Here is a 22,350-nt window from a genome sequence, read left to right on the forward strand (position 1 = left end):
GAGGACGTATATAAGCAAACGACTAATTTTGGCTCCCAAAACTCCGGAGCACGTTTCATCCGTAAACAATGGTACCATGGCAAAATTACGCGAAAAGGCTTAGGAAACATTTCGCTTTTGCTTATGTATGTATACGTTAGGTTTTAGTGGTCTGTAATATCAACTATTATAATTTATTTATTTTAGCAACCAATCAATATTTTCACTAGATCATATTCAAAAGTCGGTTGGTAAAATGTAGTCTGGTGTGTTTTAAGACGAAACATTGATATACGGTATGTGGTCAACAAATACGTGTAAATTATCGAAAGATATGGCACTATACAAACAAAGAAACGGACCACATATATGGTGGACTGGTAACTTTGAAGTCCTTTCTAACGTCTTTGCGTCCACATACCGTAGTATCAAAGCAGACGATATAAAAATGTCTATTTATTCTATGACGTATATGTATCGAAAGCAGAGGCCCAGAGGGGCCAAGACTGGCCAAAGTAGACTCCGTATCAAAACCCATGCAATTAAGCGGGAAAAAGCGATATACACACAAAGTAAACCCCATTTTCCCGCCACCATTTTCAAGTGTCTGGATATAGCAATCGCCCCCTCTTAACTATACAGGGTGTTTCTGATAAGTCTGCCATATAAATTAAGGGGTTGATGTTCTTTGGGAAATCAATTTTGAGTCGAAAATATAACTTCTATCTATATCCATTTTGTTGTTTGGCCTAAGGGACACTGTTTTCGAGTTTAGATTGCATCCAGAGTATTTTAAGGATGACCCCTTAAATTCAATTAAGAAACTGATTTCAAGACAATGATTTCTAATTTAATTAAGGGGTCATCCCTAAAACACTCTTGAAAATCATAACTCGAAAAAGGTGTCCCTTATTGCAATCAAAATGGCGATAGAAGTATAGAACATTTTCGACTCAAAAATCGTGCACCCAAAGAACACTACCCCTTAATTTATATGGCAGACTTATCAGAAACACCCCCTGCAATCCATGGTTTAGTATATCGTACACTCAACTTGAAGCAGTCTAAAATCTACGCTTTCCGGCCGGAGGAGTCTTATCTCTACAACACGCGTTTCCTCATCTTTTATCTTTATCTCTCGGGCTAGCTTGGCTGGCTCTCTACAGTATATCTCTCCCCTCCTCTCTAATCTCCAACTTCATCCAGGGGCAGGGGGGTTTCATTCCATCCATGTCTAGCTCTAGAACTTGAGCTTCGGTATCAGTTGACTGTACTATCTCCCACTTGTTTTTACATGTTTACTTTGCTCTTAAGAATCGGACACGCTCACTCTATGGCACCACTGTGTAAATACACCCTTATATCCCTCTAGCTTTTTTTTCCATCCTTCTCTAGGAATCCCCATCTCAATACAAATTGATCAATGTATCTTTACCTTTTTTTTTTGGAAAAGTTCCTGGGCCGTTATCGGGATGAAATTGTCCAAAAACGTGTGTGTTTGTAAAACGGTCTGTTGAAGACCATTTAACTTAAGATTTTTTACCTCTCCGAGTGACGTATGTCACGGAGAGGTTCTAATTTCGACGTGTCTGTGTGTGTGTGTGTGTGTGTGTGTGTGGGTGTGTGTGTGTGTGTCTGTCTGTTGTTACACCCACGTGACCGCGTTCGCAGTTTGCAAATCGGAGCAAACGTGTTCTCAATTTCCGGAAATTTCGAAAATTGTATTACACTTACAGGCTATTACTCCATTGCCTGTCTAACATCACCAGCCTCTGGTCTTTGTCCATCCCACATGGACACCAGTCTGTACACACTGGCTTCTAATCACAATCATCTGCTGCTCTTTGTCCATCCCACATGGACACCAGTCTGTACACACTGGCTTCTAATCCCCACCCTCTTGTGGTCTTTGTCCATCCCACATGGACACCAGTCTGTCCACACTGGCTTCTAATCACCACCGTCATCTGCTCTTTGTCCATCCCACATGGACACCAGTCTGTACACCTGGCTTCTAACACCACCATCTTCGGGTCTTTGTTTTTGTCCATCCCACATGGACACCAGTCTGTACACATTGGTTTCTACACACCACCATCTTCTGGTCATTGTTTTTGTCCATCCCACATGGACACCAGTCTGCACACCTGGCTTCTACTCCATCATCATCGTTAAGGTTAAGACATACGCGGCGATCGGCCAGGGTTACGAGAAACGTCCGGCCTCCCTAAGGTGGGGCTTCCACCAAAGGTTCACGCAATTGCGCTGTTCTTATCCATGGCTGCGATTCGAAACCCTTATATACTACCTATTTTAGTAAGGCGAAGCAACCGGCGTATGCTTCATTTCAAACGCCAATATTAGTCAAGTCTCTCAAGAATGTTTAATTGTTCTTTTTTAAAACGATGTAACGTTCAATAAGGCGAATAACTAACGAAGAAAATATTAAATATTAATTATATTTATTTTAATATTTAAGATAATCTTGTTTCTCAATTCAAAATTAATACGGAAAGAGTTAAAAGCAGTCTATGTTTTTGTCTGTATGTGTCCGTCCGTTGTTACAGTAGTGCGCTGCGTTAGAAGTTCGTTTTGTTTTGATGTGTAAAGAAATCCAACACAACCATAATATTCCCTTTATCCTTAATATAAACTGAATATGTGGAAATATTTTTCGTAATTATGATGCATTTAGTACTTTTGTAGCTTTAAAGCTCTATTTCATTTTGATATTCCAAAGATTTTTTTTAATATTATTATTTAAAATGGATGTTTATATATTACTTAAGCTATACTACATCTGTTTATAGCATAATCCTTTCTAAAATCATAGTGAATACAAGCATAACGCTGCTATGTTGGTCAAATGACCTCTTATTTGTCAATAGGCCTAGTGAACCAAAAAGTAAAAGTTTGGGTTTGGTTTTCGTTTCTGTATGCAGAGACATTAACGGTTCAGAGTGAGCCGAAAGTTAAATACACTTTTAAATAATTAGGCTTAGATTTATAATCATGGTGGAAATCTGGGTCGCGTTCAGCAGAGCCTCGCGTTGCTGAACGCGGCCCAGGGATTTTGTTTTTGAATTTTGACGTCACGGTGCTTAGCGCTGAGCTAGCGCGGTCTTCAAAGAAATTAGTCTGCTTTTTTGATAACGTGACGTAAAACGCGTAGTTCTCAGCTTGGCGAAAAAACCATGGAGGAATTAATACAAATAGCTCTATGGGACTATAGCTATTTAATTGGCGTGAAACCAGTTGATCACGCGAGAATTTTAAGAGATATGTTAGTTTCTAATTTTAATTATAAAAGTTGTTATCTATCTCTATAAATATGTTATCCTACAATTTTTGTTAAGCCTTGGTACCTTGCACGCTTTATTGCGCTAGCGTCATTTATAAAACGCCGATGACCCGTTTTTCCCCCATCGGATGATTTTAATGTGTACAAGTATATCATTATTGGATGTAAAATGTCGTCTGATTTACAGTAAATTTGCTATGCTTTGTATACTGCTTTAATATTTCATAAATTTTAACTTAAGAAACATTTCCATATCTGGGTAAATAAGTTTGTAAGTAGTCGTCTTGACTCGGAGAGGTAATATTTTGGTTTTCCCAACTTGTTAGTTGTGTTTTCTTTTAAAGATTTGTAATCGCTTGAAAATAGATTAGATTATGTTTATTTTTTAAGTAATTTATCTTTAATCGTTCCAAGCTAGAAAGATGGCAAATTTTTGCAGAAATTCGCGGTTTTATTCATAGTTTTCAGACTTAGAGGATTGATATCCTTTAAACCAAGAGGCGGGGCTAATTTTTACTGTACTTTATCCGTGAAGTACCTTGGCCTACTGGTGTAAATAGTATCAATACTCCTAGTCTGAATTATTTTTAAAAGTGTCTACCAGGAAAATAAAACTTATTATAATCGAGAAACGAACAAGAGACCCTTAAAATAACAACAAAAAATATATATATCCAATCGAAAAGGTTGTCACTATCATAAAAACCATCATTGTTTTTTCCTCAAAGAAATAAAATGATTGCCTGTATAACATTGAACCTGTTTTCACAGCTGCACCGATACGTTCGGTCCATCCAGATCTGTACAGTATACGTCTGAATTTGAGTAGGATATCGTGGTCCTAGGCAAGGAGGATCTCGTTTAGCTTTAGCTTGACAGTATCATGGACTTTGTAACGATACAAGAGGACCAGCAAAGAAGCCATTTTGTAATAAAATACTATAACGACCATCCCCTTTCTCGTAAGGACAAACCGGAAACCGTTATCCTGCTTTTCCCGTCCCCTTTAAGGTGTTTATGGTCTATGACAGGATGAATATTAACGTCTCCATATACATATCGGATACGCTCAGGGGAAAATGCGTAGGCAATACACTATGAGCGTATAGTTTGATCATCATGGCTTCAGGGTGTTTCGGGGGACTGAAGAAAAGCGTTGGGTTTCCGTCATCATTTCGTTATATGAACGAAGTATAGAATACGCGTCTTGTGTTTCAATGCTCAAGGGCTCCAACGGAAATACTTATCATGTCGAGTCATTGTTACAAGCGATATATAATAAATGACCTGTACAATTACCAATAACGATTTATGGCATGAAACTGTGTAACATAACTTATTCCTGAGCCTTTGTTTAAAGGGATACTCCAAGCTAGAAAGTTTTCTTTTGAATATATCAAGTGGAAGTAACCGTTTAAGTTTCCATAATGAAGCGTAACATTGGACACTACGCGTTAGGCTTTCCCGCTAAGCACTGGGGAGTACCTCTATTGGACGGCTATCGTACCACCTGACGGATTCGTCCAATAAGGTCTTTACAACAATCCCCCATCCGCAAAAAAAACTGCCCCTGTAAACAGACTACTCCCTGAACAGAGGAGCACAGCAGTTGAAACGTTTCTACAGGAGCTAATTGAAAATTTTCCATAACAGTGGATAGGAGAGGAGAACTTCATCAGTTAAGTTTTAATACACTCCCGATAATAAAATCCTGAAAAAAAGCCTTCAAAAATAGCTGGTACGTGTGGCGTACTGGCGTTAGCTGACAAAAATGTCCCTAGTTAAGTAGTAAAAGCCGGGCACGTCACGCGTCGCGAGAGCCGGCCCGTCCGCAAAAATTCCCAAACGCGCATCGCGTTAAGTCTTCAACTAAATTAAAAACTCATCCCAGAATGTTCAGCTTGCTTCTTCGTTGGGACGCCTCGCTTTCAGACCACGTTCTAACAGCTGTCTAAGAGCGGTATAGCGTATGTATGTCCCAAAGTGTCCGAATAGTATACCCGACTAAGCCCCAGTGTTATAACAGGCTATACAGCTAGCTATACGTCTCTTCTAAACAAAACCCTGAGCTGCATAGCTTGGTTGGTCGCGCCACAACCTTTCTCGCCATTACAGTTTCATGAAGCTTCCAAGTTCACGCTCATCCTTGTTCGTAGTTAAGGGATTAATGAAAGCTTGAGCTGGGAATTGGAGGTGAAGTTTATAATACGAAGTATTTATAGACTCAAGTTGTTGATGGCTTTAGGGTCTTACCAGCATTATGGCCCCAGCGATCAATGAGGTGCAATGGGCCCCATTATTCAAATAAATAAATGAATCGGGGGTTCCTTCATAGGCCATGCGTTTGTGGGGCCCCTGGGCCAGTTCCCAAAAGATAAGAGGCCCTGGTTGATGAGTGCCAAGAGAGCTTTCTGTATGATTTGGTTAAGAATTAAGATCATTCTGAATCAAAATTGGATGGTGCCAGGTGAATTCAAACAAGTTAATTTTGTGTTGTCTAAAATTTCATCTCTACAATCAATCAAATATGTTCTTTCTGCATTTTAAATTCCAGTATAGTTCTAATATGAGCAAATGTTTAACATAAACCCAAGGGTTTTCGCAATTACCGATGGTCAAACACTTAAACTAAACAGACGACGGAAATGAGAAGCAAACTAAGTAAAATCATGGCAGGTCAAACATTGAACGTACATCAAGTTACGAGCCTCATCATATTATTAAAACGAACCTAAACAACTTCAGGCTGTACTTAACGTATGTCCTCGAACAAACGGCAAGCATCTCTGAGCTGAGGAAGGTCCTCTCGAGTTGGTGGAAGACGAGAGGACATAGGGACAGAGTAGGGTAACCTCGAGATCGAGGAAGAGGATCCTTTAGCATTATTTCACTAAGCGCCTGATTGGCAGGGTTATTCAATATGCCAGCACCAGCCAGTGCCACCGTATCCTTCCCGTATATATATATATATATACAGGGTGTTTCTGATAAGTCTGCCCTAAATTAAGAGGGCTGTTCTTTGGAAAATCAATTTTGAGTCGAAAATGTTCTAAACTTCTATCTTCACTTTGTTTCCCCCTAAGGGACACTATTTTCCAGTTAAGATTGCATTGCATCCAGAGTATTTTACGGATGACCCCTTGAATTTAATTAATTAAGAAACAGATTAAGACAATTATTTCTAATTTAATTAAGGGGTCATCCCTAAAACACTCTTGAAAATCACAACTCGAAAACAGTGTCCCTTAGGCCTAACAAAATGGAGATAGAAACTATATTTTCGACTCAAAATTGATTTCCCAATTTATGGCAGACTTATCATAAACACACGTACCTCTCTCGCTTCTCTGTTCCACTATACCTACAGCTAACAACCCATGCATCCGATCTATGGACGCGCGTCTGAGAATTTGAAACGCGTATCCCGTTATAGTTGTAGCGTTATAGAGACGAGTATAGACACAATCTATCCCCCGATGGTATATGATGTTTGCAACTCCACGAAGAGTGGATGAGGATATACGGAGCACGCGCTACAACGCCCGGGATATGCTAATATATACAGGACGTATCCTAATCAGAATGTACAACGAAGACACTGTTATACCAAGCACTATGCGCGAGGCCTGAACCGGGTCTGTCTCTACAGCCAAAATTTAACAGAGGTGCGAATTACGATGACAGATCGACAGAGATACGCGATTACAAACTTAATTAATTTTTTAATTCTCATTTGAATTTATCAATCAAATAGTTTTAAAGCATTTTACCTTCATGGAAGATTTTCGTTAAGAAAATTCATCACGTGACCATTAATTGTTAAACGTGCCTAATTAAAAATTGAAAGAACAATATGTTGACCCAAAGCTTGTGACATTAATAAAGCGCGCGAAATTCAAAAAGGCTTAATTTATAGAATAAAGAAGGGTCACGTGATGAAAGATTTAAGCCTGAATTAAACATTGAACATTATCACTTAACACCAGAAATATACCCTTTATCAAAACTCTTATAAGATATCATTACAATATCGAAACTGGGTATGGAACTTTCCACGTGGTTTCTTCCCTCCATTATGGAATCCAAATCGTACTGTTGTAGAGTACTCCAGAATTTGCTATAATGTGTATCTTCCACTCGAATAGATTCTGAAGCTTTCCAACGAACGAACTCAACAACCAATAGAAAGGCAAGGCAACTGCGGGCTTACCAGCATAGCATATTCAAATGTATCTCTCTTATATATATATATAAAGAAATAAAACCGCGTTACGCTTTTGATAAATCGCGGGTAAGTGCTTCTCTGTATGTATGTACGTCTCCTTACTCAAGGCTTAACAACACTGAGATTCGATTTTTAAATCCCCCAAAACTCTCTTTATGTATTTTGACTCTTTCTGCCATCGATTTTATCATAGAGAATTATTCTGAGAGGAGTGGAAGCAAGCTTCAGTAGACCCGAATCTATAAGGTGTTCCATAAAGGATGGTAGGACCGAGTACAGTTGGTTCTATGACCTTTTGCCCTAAAGGCCAAAGTTCACAAGCTATGAATGAACTCTTAAATTTAATGGGTCATCCAAACGCTCTAAACATAGCTCGCAATTAGGGCAAAAAAGTTGCATATTCAAACCAAAATCACCGGTAAAATCCACTGGACTTCGGTCCTACCAAACCAAGAAGTTATATCAGTATATCAGAGATACTAGATATAACTTCTTGACCAAACCTTTTCGCAACGCCCTGTATATTCTTTAAGAAAACCGAGAGATTTAACTCCTGATGGTATAATTCTCTTTGATCTCATGTTAGGGGAGATATTGAGAAATAGTAAAATCAATGCCGTTATTATTTGACTCAATGGTTGGTTTATAAGAGGGTTGTTTTCCAGACACGACAAATGAGTTTATTCGAGATGTTACCATTCCTCTTTCACCGGCGCGTAATAAATAATTTATCGTCTATATGGGAGTACATAAAAGATTACTTATATAAGTTTGACTTTCGCGAAAATGCCTAAGTAGATTAAGATTTATAAAGAGAGAATCAAAGGACGTTGTCGTAATTTGATTACGATGCTTCTTCACCATCCCCTTAAATCACATTCTGTACTCAAACAAGGTAGATGTAAACTTTTCCATATCCCATGAATAATAAATGACCCGGGAAATATTGAACCCGCGCATGCACTCCATGTTTGTTCTACTTAAAATCTCAAACATTTACACAAATATCTTAGGCCTTGGCTCCTAAGTATTTTGAAATAGGCCTAGCCTGAAAAAGTAGGCTTAAACATACGTTGGTACATAACCGCTATCAGCCTAAAGATATGGGGCGTCATGAAGCTCTCCATTTCCCCTTTAGGAACCCTTTTGTTTGCTCATAAAAGAAACTACATAGGGACCAAGGCTTAGCTATCTCTGGCTCATGGCTGTCTCTAGTCTAGATTCCCACCAAAAAGGAGGGTAAGATGTTATAGGAGAATGGGTTAAACAGAAATACAATCCGCCGATGAATAAAAACAGAACTATTCCGAAAGGGTATTTTTCTTCCACCTATACTGTCAGGGAAAATGGGCTGGGAATCTAATTATTAAGCAAATATTATCCTAAGCCTTTGCGGATCTATTCGTGCATGATTAGGCTTAACGTTTTTCGTTATTTTACGCAATAATAAGATACACATGCACGTTCCTTTTGAACAGATATCGAGGTAGGAAATTGATAAGTTTAGGTCTAATACAACGATTGTAAACGAATTTTAGCAATGACCCCCGACGTTGCAACTAGAGCTCTTCCACCAATAAGGAATTTTCGTAAGGAAATCTCGCGCCTATAGCCCGTGACATAACATAAGAGCTACCTACGTATAGTATGGCGTGAATTCGTGAATATCGTAAAACCTGAACCCTTGGAAGGTTTTAGTATCGAATCTATAAGGACCTGGCCTAAGGCCAGACAGGGACATACATACCTACAATGTCTGACGAAATCCCAAGAAAAAAAGGAGAAGAAGAGAATCCTCAAGGAGTCAGGCGATCCCGCAAAAAAAGGGTATAAAAAGCTAAGAACTAAAGCTGACTTACTGTTACCAAACCAAGGCCCTTTCTAACCTCACACTCTCTCTCTCTCTCTACGATGCCAGAAATCCTATTGTGGTACTTTTTACTTCCCACAAAGAACAGGGTGAAGATTCCATGTAACTTAGAAAAAAAGGTCTCGGCTCTGAAAGTTGCGGGGTCTTTCTTTTTTTTTGTTGGAAGAAAATATGAAATCTCACACGTTAGAGGCAATCCTTTATCTGTCTTAAGGTCATGGTTTCGTATGGACCATGCACCATAGTTTCTGGTTCCAAAAATGGGATTTTGATTTAAGGTTTCAAATGGTTATGGTCTATTGTTGAGGTGAATGACCCGTAAGCCTTGTAGTCTTTAATAGACCCTTTTAAAAATGGAGAGGGGACGGAGTATCCTGGATGCGAAGACTTTAGAAACGACTTCAATGTTACCAGTCCATTAAATTTGGTGCGTTTTGTTTGAAGTCTTTGTTGTCCAATGTTCTTCTTAAGAAAACAAAGTAGTCAAACCCCTGACTTTTAAAAACGGGTGTATTTTTTCACATCCAGGGGTTTGATGGTTTCACCTCAGTTCTTAGCTCTACAACTCACTGCCATTTTCCAATAGAATCAACGGACGAATTTGGCAAACGTATGCTAGAATCTGCCATAATATTATGCTAGGCCTATAAACGCATTCACTCAAACAAAAAAAAAGAAAGAAAGAAACCCTAAGCCTATTTCCTACTATTTCCGTTACACGCGATAAGGTACCAATGGAAAAGGTTAACAAAGCAGTCGTCGCGTCGTTTTTCAGGGAATTTTCCCCAGATTTTTAGGCCCCTTTAACTCAACGCGACGGTATGAAAATCTTTGGACAAGGATAACAACTCCATAAGATTTCTTTTATCCCTTTGGATAAAAAGGAGATCGTATTTTTTTTTGGTAGTGGTGGGGGGGGGGGCAAAGGGATTGGACGACCCGCTGTAACATTCGCCCCCTCATTCCCTTTCACAGGCTTTTGTTTGGGGGAAAATTCCTTGTTTTTATACGAGATGTAGAAAGTAAATAAACACGAAGGTACAGTTGAAAAAATTTGCATATTCCGAAATCAGTTCTCTGTTTCTCAAGAACAACTATACAGTACTTTAGTGATAAAATTTTTAGGCAACCCATTTGTGACTCAATCCTTAAGTGTTCATACAAATTCGAAATACCTTACAGGTTAGCCAAAAAGTATAGGTAATTATAGGAGTGAAATTCAATGCGATGATTCAGAGTCAAAAATGTAACTTTTAATGAATATTTTGCTGTTAGTTCAAAGTTATGATCTTTATGAATGTCCTCTCGAGGGGGTAGACGATCTGGATCTCTGTGTACACCTGAGTTCAGCTTTGACAGTGCATTGAATTCAAAGCCTTCGGAACTCACAGTTCAGCTTTGACAGTACATTGAGTTCAAGACATATTGTACACCTGAGCTCCCAAGTGTCTACCCCCTCGTGTCCCCTTCATTAAATTAAAATTACCCTTCCATTTCTTACTTAAATTTAATTAGGCCATCTGTAAAACACTGTAAACATCTTATAAACGGTGTCATCCTTAAGGCAAGAAAAGGTCATAGTAAGTAAAGTCACATTTTCGACTCTCAATTCTCAAAATAGATTTCCCATTGAACCAACTGTACATAACTTCAATTCATCTACTTTTCGAGACGTCTTGTCTTCCCTATTCTTTTATGCGGATGATATAAACCGGATGGGAAGCTTGCACAGCTCACCAAAAAAAGAAGGCTCTGAAGAAAAAACAGAATAAGAGGGGACACAAGAAAAACGTGTTAACTCTCCCGACGTTTCATGAATATAAAAAATAAAATAGGAGACCAGCTTTTTTGTCTCTCCTTTGTACCTCTATTCCGAACCTTAGAAAGATGAGCTGCTATTGGAATAGTGGAAGGTGCGAAATTAAACGCAAACGCGTTTCTTCTCTTTTTTTTTTTTTTTAAAAAAAAGGTAGTATAACAGCCTAAGCGACGTTCAATTCAAGAGCATTGTTTACTTTTAATTAAAAGTAAACAATAAACTCAGGCAGGCAGTATAAGAGAGTTTGTCGTTACCATGGTAACGTTTACCATACCGAAAATATGATATAACCAAACTACTACAGGATTGAATTTATATTTTATAACTTAATATTGAGCCAGTATAGGTATTATTAATTTAATTAAGTTTGAGAATAAGTAAATAAAAGGGTTAATAAATTAATTAATTAATGGTAAATATATAGTTATGTTCCCAATTATTTAGTGTAATTAAATGTAACAAGGGGTTCTAGAGGAAGAAATCTCTCTCTTTTAGGAAAATTCAATTTAAATCAATTGACCCCCCCCCCTATAAAAATAATAAAAAAATTTTAAAAAAAACTTTGGAAAAAAGTCATAAATTTCCATTTAATCCGGAAGTTAGCGCGTATGAGAATGAAATGGGACCTGGTGGAATCCGCAAAAGACAATTAAAAAGATTTATCTCAAGTTCTAAACTAGAAAGGAAGGCGAACCTTCAGCGGAAAGAAGAATTTTTCGAATTTCAATTAAAAGTGTTCGGTATAGGATGTCCGTAATCAGATAGGGGGTAAGAAAACCCCCTTAAAGGTTGAGTGAAAGCGTAAATACAGCATTCCATCAATGACTTGTGCAGAGAAACCAATATTAACACACATAAGCGGGATACCAACCAAGGACAGAGCCCCTAGTTCAGTACTACACTAAAGGCTCTTTCAGACGATCCAACTTTTTGACTCAGCTCGATGGGTCAAAAAGTTGTATCAACTTGCCCAACCTTTGAAGGGAAAAAGTGAAGTAAATCCTTGACCCATCAAGCTGAGTCAAAAAGTTGGATTGTCTGAAAGAGCCTTAACACTGCCTCTAATTTACTTCTCATCTGGAATTAGTGGAATCTCTGTCTATTAAACTGGCAGAAATTTTTTTTCCAGTGTTTCTTGTATCAAATTTGAAGGTAATTCATCAACCCTTTATTTGAGCTTGAGAAATCTTAAGGGAGGAGCTCTTCTTTCTTTCTTTTTAAAAGTTTTAAGGGCTAGCATCTTTTCCCAATCCACAAGGAGGATGAGAAGAAGGAATCGAATTCGAGCGGGCGTTTTAAAAAATTACCAGATGAAAAAAGGCGGACAGGCGAAACGAGGCGGGCCCTAAACTGAACGATCAGATCTGATTTAAGAAAGAGAAAGACTGCTTTTGCAATATAGGGAAGAGGAGGGAAGAGGGAAGGAATTCAAGCTCGAGAAACGCTCATTAGGAATCGATAATCTAGGCCAAACAAGATTCGAGCCATTCTCAAAAGACGATATACAGTATGGGAAAGATTAAAACAACAGTTAGTTTATCTGGAAATCGTCGCACCAACGATGAGAAAAAATGTATGATAAATTTTAGACTTATGAAATTGGGATTGTGAACATTTTTTGAAAAGAAAGGGTTATATTTCAGTTATCGTCTAATGATTAATTACATAAAATATTAAAATCAAGAATAAGGCATAATTTCCAAGAAACAGAATTATTTTAGCATTGGTTCCCATTATTGTTAATTAATTTTGTATTATAATTACTCTAAATTTCAGTAGGTCTGGAAATTTTGTACCAATTTATTCCGCCGACAGTCTCGTGATTTCCAGATAAAATAAGCATGGGTTCTTGTAATTATTAATAAATAAATTTTGTAATTAACTCTAATTTCAGTAGGTCTGCAATTTTTTGTACCAATTTTTTCCCGTCGACAGTCCGGCGATTTCCAAATAAAATAAGAATGGTTCTGATCTTTTCCACATTGTATTTAAGAAATACGAATGTGCAAATAAGGGAAAAAAATCGAAACCAAAGTTTTTTCTTCAAAATTCTTTTTGGGGTGAGGAATTTTGTCTTTCCTCTCTCTTACCTATACCTGACCTTTTTGGTTTATTTTATTTGCAAAGAGAAAAATAAAAAAAAAGAAGAAGAAAATCGAAGGGAAATCCGATATAGGGGACCCCCGTCCGTGTTTTTACCAGCACATTTTCAAAACCCCCCTTTTTTTTCTCCTTTCAATTTTACCCCTGATTTTGGGCATGGTGTGAAAGACACAACGTCTTCTCTCTACCCCATCTTTTGAGGTTTCTTTTATTTTTTATTCTTTTAAGGAAGATTGAGATTGAAAGAAACTGAAAAATAAGGTGTACCAGGTGAAGTCTTAAACCTAACCCAGCTTCAAAAAATAAAAAATTAAACAATTCTGCTAAATTCGAGATTTTAAATATTTAAATTCAATCAAAAATAAATCTTTATATATATTTTTAAAGTTGTCATAAATGTATAATTAACGTTTAATTAAGACCTAATTCACCGAAATATATTCAAATATAAATTTAAAATATAAAAATATCTCATTCAAAGTTTGAATTTGGGTTAAAAGAGCTAAATTAGATATTAAAAAAAAATAATAATAATTCATGAAATAAATCTTTACGTATTTTAAATATCGCTTATTTTTAACCATAAATATTTATTTAATGCTTAATCAGGACCTAATTCACCGAGATATTTTCAAATATAAATTTAAAAGTCAAAATATCTCATTCAATAAATAAAAGTTTGAATGTATTTAGGCTAAAATCTACTTCAATATATCCAATTTAGTCTTCAATTTGACCGAATGGCTCATTTTGAAATATATACATCCAATTTGACCTAAAAATATATATTTTTTCACCTACCATATTAAAAAATAGTACTTTGGTTGAAAAAGAAATAGAAAAACCCTCCGCGCATTTACTGTAACTGACAATTTAGGTATAAGAAACGACTTCAATTCAATTCGAAGCCCAGACAGAGTAGAATGCATGGCGGAGTTTATTCATACAGCATAATTATCGATTTAATTTTAAGTCATCCTAGCTAGGCCTTGGTCGAGCGAAATTTATTGAGGTCAATTTCAATCGAGGCGAGCGACGAAGGGTGAAAAGGATAAGAGTTGCCAAATAAAATAATAAAAAAAAATTGTAAAAGAAGAAAAACTGGCAAGGATGACCGATTCAGCCAAGCCAAGCCGTATCTAGAAACGAAAACCCCTTCCAGCCAATAGGAAAGCTCCCTTTTCTCAACTATAGCATGAATCGACGGAGAGTTTCATCCTTATACGTCTCTCTCTCTCGCTCTCTTTTCAAGTCGATGATAGAAATTCTTTCCGGGATTAAGTTTTCCACCTTCTTTATCCCCCTGCAGCCTCTGATCCCAATGGACCATTTCGATTACGAATCGCGGTCAAAAACTACCCTAGCCTTTGACAGCATTAATATTTCGAGAAAATATTAACCTGTAAGGAAGCCGCTCGTGAATTTTATCAAAACACCCCTCAACCTCTTTGGAACATCTCGCGCATTCCAGGGTCATTTTGTTTCAAAGCACGCGCCATCCTTAGACGCCTTAAGAATTCCTGGGAATATTATCAATGGGAAAGGTATAAAGGATTTATCACGTGGTTTTGATCGAAAAGGTCCATCATCAAGAGGTCTCGCGCGTCTCGAGCTTAAGTCACGTACACCGAAATTCGCATTAAAGGTATATGGAGGCGCGAGATGCCTAGCTCAAGTCCGTCCGTCCGGCAGGAGGATGAACTTCTCCAAAGCTAAAATAGACTGTTTTTGCTACGGTTTGTTTCTAGCTTTAATAGGGATGGATAAAACAACCTTGCCATAGTTAGCAATGAAAAAACCTCGGGTTTACGTTAAAAGAGTCTAGAGAATGACGCTTTAGATAAAAGAACCGGTAGGATTTAAAGGGATCGGGCTTTAAGGCATTGTGTATACAACTTAGAAAGAAATAAATGTGTTATTGTTGAAGTTACGTGAAGTTGTGACGAGATATGTTCCCTAAAACGTAACTAAACATAAAAAAAAATTGGCTCACCCTTAATGTTTGTAACAAACAATTCCAGTAGTCGACGATGCTTCAAAGTATCCTCAAATTCAAACACGACGCCATTTTAAACTGGTTTCAATTTAATTCGATACAATCATCTGTAATTAAACAAATTAACACAATCATCAGTATAAGGAATAAGGACAGCTTATAGGAAGAACCATTGTTGCCCAGAATGGTTTCTAAATTAGCTGTGCCACTTCGCCAAAACAACAACATAAACACTAGCTCAACCTATTACTTCTTAACCCTGTTCTTGAAAAATTCTCACACCATACCAGTACAGACTAATATCACCTAAAATAAACGCTATACTAAATTGAGATATTTTTCACTTGGTTCCAAATACAGGGTGTTTCTGATACGTCTGCATACCATAAATTAAGAGGTTGATGTTCTTTGGGAAATCAATTTTGAGTCGAAAGTGTTCTTTACTTCTATCTCCATTTTGTTTGCTATAAGGGACACTGTTTTCGAGTTAAGATTGCACCCAGAGTATTAATTTTACGGATGACCCCTTAAATCTAATTAATTAAGAAACTGATTTAGACAATTATTTCTAATTTAATTAGGGGGTCATCCCTAAAACACTCTTAAAATCATAACTCGAAAATAGTGTCTCTTAGGGAAAAACAAAATGGAGATAGAAGTTAAAACATTTTCGACTCAAAATTGATTTCCCAAAGAACATCCCCCTTCAGAAACACCCTGTATACTTTCTCGATATAAAGGGTGACGTGTAAGTGTCCAAGTTTTAGAAACAAAATGGAGGGAGAAAGAGCTAGAGTTGGAAGGTTTATACAATATATGTGCCTGGGATATGGTTGTTTGCAACGTGACTTTTGGGTGTAAGGGGGGTTAAAACCGGGCCATATATATAGTAAAGTTCACAAAAGTATTTATTGATTTGTACGTTACGGGGTCACGTTGGAATCTCTTACGATTGTGTTGTGTGTTTCAACTTCAAGCCTTCCTAGCCTAGTTCGCGAGTTTGGTTGGTCCTATTTTATGAACCTCTGATTTTATGTGTACAAGGTCATATTATATTTTGAAAAGGTGAACTTAATTGACCCTTCTTTAAAGGGGTTATTAGAGAGGTCAATATTGACCGCTAGATATTGTTTTAAAGTGCATTCTAAACTAATTATTAATTAATATTGTATTTATTAATTCACTTATTTTTTTTTTTATTTTAACTAGGGATGTAAACAAATTAAGAAATAGTTATTTTTCATTAATTATTAAAAATTTTCCAAACTTAGTTTTGATTAAAAAAATAAATAAAAATTAAGACGTATTAAAGATAACGGTTCAATTTGGTTCATTCGATCAAATACATCCTAATCAAAATCGGAGCTCTGATAAACTTCACAGGCTCCAATTGCAACTAACTTACTCCCTAGATACTCTACTCTCTCTCTACGTGATAACGCTAAGCCTACTCCCAAATACACCCTAAGAAAGCTCAAAATTCCCATTGAAAACCCTTACAAAAATTATCCTTTTGAACTTTATAACCAGATATATATAAGATATAGCGTCCTATCAAAACTATAGCTCGGGAAGACGCTCGTGCGGAAGTAGGAGATTTTCCTATAGAGCAAATTCCACTTCCGATATAAAGAAGATGAAGGGGAAGGAAGAAAGGAAGAAGGGACAACTGAAAAATGACTTTTCAAGACGATCTGGCTTGAGTTCGAAACTTTGAGTCAATCGCCGTACTGCTTCTGATTTACTTTTTTTTTTTAAAAGAATTTTTTATTTTTCTACAATCTAGAACGAGTTCAAGGGGATAATCTTTAAAAAGCAATCGCACGCTTCCAAAAACTGATAGAAGAGATTTCAACTGAGGGGTAGGACACGTCGCTCCTTCCTTTATGACTATAAGTTTCCATATTTATTCAGCGCCACGTGACGATTAAGGGACAACAAACAAACAATTACCCCTGAATGATTTCAGCATAGATATTTTCGTAAAAAAAAATAAATACAATAATGTCCTACCCCTCGAGATAAAAGAAAGAGTGGAGATTCAAGCTCCAATATATACCATTTATTTTTTTATTTTACTTTTAAACTTCAAACTGGGGATTTATTTATTTTATTCCGATTTCATATCGATATATATATATTGGGTATTGGCAAGCTCCCTACCTTTGACTGTACTAAGCTCTATTAGGGTCTGCCATTAGTCTATAGTCTAAATAAATCCACTTTGAAATTGCACTCAAATCTTTTTCAAAAATTCCTTTTTAAATAAAACAAACGTTTCAAAAAGAAGAAGATAAAGGTAGCTTTAAATTTTCAAAATCCAACTATACTTAAAATTTTACATTTCATTTTATATTCACTAAAAAGTTCCAACCAATTAAATAAATAAATTAATAAGCATCAGAAAAGAGAATAGAAGCAAATAATTTGACCTATTTTTCACGTCAAATAGTTAATAAACCTAATTACTCGATTTGCTAATTAACCAAATAAATAAATAAATAATAAATAATTAAACGGGCAGGCATCTAGTATCACGTGATATTAAATCATGGACCAGGAAAGAGAATAGAAGTAAATAAGTTGACCTATTTTCACGTCAAATAGTTAATAAACCTAATTACTCGACTCACTAATTAATTAATTTTTTGAAGAAAGCCAAACTAAAATAATTACATCACGTCATGGTGATATCGAAGTATGGTGAGGGTAGGGGTCAACGTGACCAATTCATTCACTAATTAAATCAACTGTTACATAATAAAAAAAGGAAACCCAATCGAGCAGAAAAACGTTATCTTTCATACGATATGAACCTTCTTTTTTATAATAATAAAAAAAACCTAAAAAAAGCCCAAAAAAAGGAAAAAAAAAACCAGGTTATATCCATATGAAAAAGAAACATAATTTCCACTTCTATGAATACTCAATTTTCTATTTCCCAGTCTATTTTTCTTTTTTTTTTCATAAAGAAAATATAAAAAAACTTCAGAACTACTTTCTACACAATTCAGTTTTAATCCATACATACTCTCCTACCTTGGAGCCTTGGAGGAGGGAGAGAGAGAGTTGAAATGGAGTAGAATTCTTCATATTGCAGCGTATAGCCAGCCCACGAACACCTCTACTGCATCTCACATTTTCCTCCAAGCTCTTACAACCCTGTAGCTACTAGCGAGTCATCTCTATACCCTGTTCCTAAATTATTTACATAAAGGTATTACTCTAGTCAGAAGTTAATGACGTCTTATCCTGGGAAGTATTGGACACTAAGGCTTTATATAGTATCCATCCCTGCTAGTCAAAATCGCCTATGGCAATCGTAAAAGAGGGTCGAAAGTTTCCTCCCCACTAGGAAAAATATCTAATCTACTGAAAGAAACCCCACGCCGAGAGGCTGTGGCTCTCAAACTGTGGGGCGTGTTCAAAACTTCTTCAGCGCCAATCGTTGAAAAGCCGTCTGGCTAGAACTCTATGAAAATCCAGTACAATTCGTGGGCCTATAGGACCCCACACTAGTTTGACCGGAATTTCTAGCAAACTCTATTAACAGCTGTTCTTGTCACCGTTTCTGATTCGTTACCTCAAACCACAGGACACACCTTAAAGTTTCGTTACTTGCCCGCTGCTGGCGCGCAAATCAGCCTGCCAGCTCAAAATGAGGGAAACGCCGTAGGTGGCGCGGTGATCGGACCTAATAAGAAGTTGGCTAACAGAGATGGTTCCGGATATGGTTAGAGTCCAATACTTCCCAGGATAAGAAGTCATAAACTTCTGCTCTAGTATAAAAAAATTTGCATTTTTCTATCTCTTTGCGGCGTTGCAGCTTATCCCAAATTCCCTTTATAACTTCTCTTCCATCGTTGCCCTTATAGAACCAATAAAGGTAAAGGTAGATAGTATAACGATGTCATTACGCGCTGTTTTATTATCCCCCTGCCTTCCATCGTATCACTTCTAAATTAACGAACAGTCCATGGAATTGAGAGACATAAGAAAACAAACCGAGCTCCGGAGAAGTGTAAGTAAGAAATAATAAATTCTGATCTAAAAATGGTCTACTGATAAAGGTAGAATAGATGCTTCCGTATTACGATGACCCCCGCCTTTCTTAGTAGTATATTCAAACCATGAAAAATACTATACATTCCTAAGCGCAAGGGTACAGTATGTTCTTTAGCATATTTCTTATAAGGAAAAAAAATATCTTTTTCTTCCGAATCTCTGAGACGTTTTTCACTCGGAAGCTTTACTGAAGATTATACTTAATTCCTATAAAATAATATAACCGGTTCTCAGCTTTATTTCCAGTAAAGATTTAGGGTTAAAAACGTATCTGTATCCCTCCTTATGCAGGCAAGGAACTCGGGGTATAGTTCTTTTAGAAGTAGTAGATATAGGAGGAGATTGGAATCTATTTATAACATTGGGACATAGCTTGTTCCGCCAAAAGGATGTATGACCCTTTTTTTCGGGACGAACTAGCCAATAAGGAATCAGGGAACATAACCTACTGATCAATACGCTGTTTAATTCTATCCTATGACATTTATTAGGTTCACTTGTTCAAACGATCTAACTTTCTAACCCTTGGTCTATTATATGATCAAACTTTTTATGCCTTGGTAAGTTGGTCTATTATATGATCAAACTTTCTAAGCCTTGGTATATTTTATCATCAAACTTACTAAGCCTTGGTCTATTTTATGATCAAACTTTCTAAGCCTTAGTCTATTGTACGATCAAACTTTCTAAGCCTTAGTCTATTGTATGATCAAACTTTCTAAGCCTTAGTCTATTGTATGATCAAACTTTCTAACCCTTGGTCTATTTTATGATCTAACTTTCTAAGCCTTGGCCCCTTAACATACAACGTTTTTCATCCATATACTCTCTGCACTAATCCCTAACTGAATGAAAGTACTTAACGGTTTCCCCACTTAATGAACCTTCAAACTGATTTTCAAGTGTTTTAAAAGAGCGTTTTTTCCAATTTTCTTGGGACTGTACACTTAAGGCAGGGTATCATTGATCAAATATGAGCTAAGCCTAACGTTTTTTATGTGTAAAGCAAAAGTTAAGGGTGGAAGATATTAAAGCTAAAAGACGCGCGCGCGTTTCCAACTGGCTGAGTATAACGATCATAAAATTAAGCCTGTTTTTAAGCTGAATTTAATGAAGGGTTGGGTTGCAGGCTAAACATTTTAGACTCAAAAGACAAATTGATCTTTAAAACTGTTAAGACTTTCCTGAGTAAGAAAATGAATGGGGTTAGATAATTTTAGACTATATTACGTCACGTTATCGACCAAAAATTATACGTCTAACATTTCATAATATTATTTTTACTGAAATCCCTCTCAAGAGATTTTGAAGTTAGGCTTAACAATAAAGGCGAAAAAGGAAGGCGCAGTTTCAAATTAATTAAACCTAATGAACCCAAGTACATAGTTTTAAATAAGGCCTAATGAACCCAAGTATAGAGTTTTAAAATTAGGCTTAACGAAGTCGAGAGTTTTAAAATTAGGCTTAACGAAGTCGAGAATTTAAAATTAGGCTTAACGAAGTCGAGAGTTTATAATTAGGTTTAAGGAAACCCGAGCAGAGAGTTTCAAAATGCGTTTCGGATCACACTGAGAGTTAAAAACAAGTCTGAAGTCTTAACGAGACTCACCTATAGACGGGATCTAAATCCTTCAGCATTCAACCAAGCGTGCGCCATTTTGTCTTAAATTACAAAAAGTACAAAGCTGCTGAAATTACTCACGCCTTGTTTTACACTACGCCCTAAATGACAAGAACTTTAACACTAGACACGTTAAGCCTAACTTTACACACGTCAGTACAAAGTTATAAAATAAAAGAACCCCCCCCCCTTCCCCCGTTACGTGTGTATAAAAAACTACGTAGAAATAAAATACGTCGAAAGGGGATGCTAGGAGGTATAAGAATATAAAAGGAGGATATAGGGTACTTAATAGAGCGAGTGGTGAACGGGGCGTACACCAGGGCGTTCTCAGTGCAGCACCCTGTAAGGACCAAAGGGTGATTTTGGGGTTTTATGGTGCTCCAATTATGGAAGGAACGGAGTAAGAGCCAACCAAAGGAGGAACCAAACGTTATGGGCATCGTCCGCCCTGGATTAGGACAAGGGTCATTTAACGACGTTGGTTACGATTGCGGAAAGAAGAAGAAGACGAAGAAAAAAAAACCTAGTGGATAACCAGTCACAAGAACTTCCATCCAGAAGTCAAGATATTGAAGGAAAAACTTCTCATATACAGGGGAATCTTCTTTGGGAAATCAATTTTGAGTCGAAAATGTAACTTCTATCTATGACATTTTGTTTGCCCTAAGGGACACTGTTTTCCAGTTAAGACTGCATCCAGAGTATTAATTTTACGGATGACCCCTTAAATTTAATTAATTATGAAACTGAAATTCGGACAATGATTTCTAACTTAATTAAGGGGTCATACCTAAAACACTCTTGAAAATCTTAACTCGAAAACAGTGTCCCTTAGGGCAAACAAAATGGAGTCATACATTTTCGACTCAAAATCGATTTCCCAAAGAACATCCCCTTAGTCTATAACAGACTTATCAGAAACACCCTGTATAACGACATAACATCGTATCTGGTCAGACATAATTGTCCCTTACATCAAACTACCCAACTTCTCTTTACAGTATAACAGAATATGTACCGTTCTTATATAACCATAGATATACCAAATATATCTGGATTACGTTATCAAAACCAATCTTCAAATATGGCATTGATAATTCCTTCAGATTTTTGGCCTATTTTTATTCCTATTAATGCCAATCAATCAATCTATCTATTTAAAATATCTATGAATTTTAGTAGATTCTTTGATGGTATGGAAAAAACAGAGCTAAAAGAAGAAATACGATGACGATAATACTTATATTTTTTACGCTCAATAATGTATAGAGTATAGATATCAAATATATATAGATGAGAGTGGAAAAGTGGGTTAAGGACATTTTGGGGTTATTTTTCCCTTTTATTTCTACGGATGGAGAAATGGGC

The 22,350-nt window shown here is 36.7% G+C and overlaps 1 protein-coding gene and 2 long non-coding RNA genes across 5 annotated transcripts in view; 2 read left to right on the forward strand and 1 right to left on the reverse strand.

Moving 5' to 3' along the window:
• LOC149676928 (uncharacterized) overlaps nt 1–22,350 on the reverse strand; it is a 195,881-nt gene that overhangs the window by 119,103 nt on the left and 54,428 nt on the right. For all 3 annotated transcript variants that reach the window (XR_016366552.1, XR_016366551.1, XR_016366550.1), the window contains exon 4: nt 15,291–15,400. This is a non-coding gene — a long non-coding RNA (uncharacterized LOC149676928). The remainder of the gene's footprint in view (nt 1–15,290; nt 15,401–22,350) is intronic.
• Nucleotides 1–22,350, forward strand: part of LOC149676929 (LHFPL tetraspan subfamily member 6 protein-like) — an 86,994-nt gene that overhangs the window by 42,469 nt on the left and 22,175 nt on the right. The window lies entirely within an intron of this gene.
• LOC149676930 (uncharacterized) lies at nt 3,588–13,254 on the forward strand. The gene is made up of 2 exons (XR_016366553.1): nt 3,588–4,242; nt 4,312–13,254. It is a non-coding gene; the product is annotated as an uncharacterized LOC149676930 (long non-coding RNA).

Source organism: Phalangium opilio, unplaced genomic scaffold, assembly GCF_054372755.1.
Source record: "Phalangium opilio isolate 3A_F unplaced genomic scaffold, DU_Popi_V2 ptg000045l_1, whole genome shotgun sequence".
NCBI lineage: Eukaryota > Metazoa > Arthropoda > Arachnida > Opiliones > Phalangiidae > Phalangium > Phalangium opilio.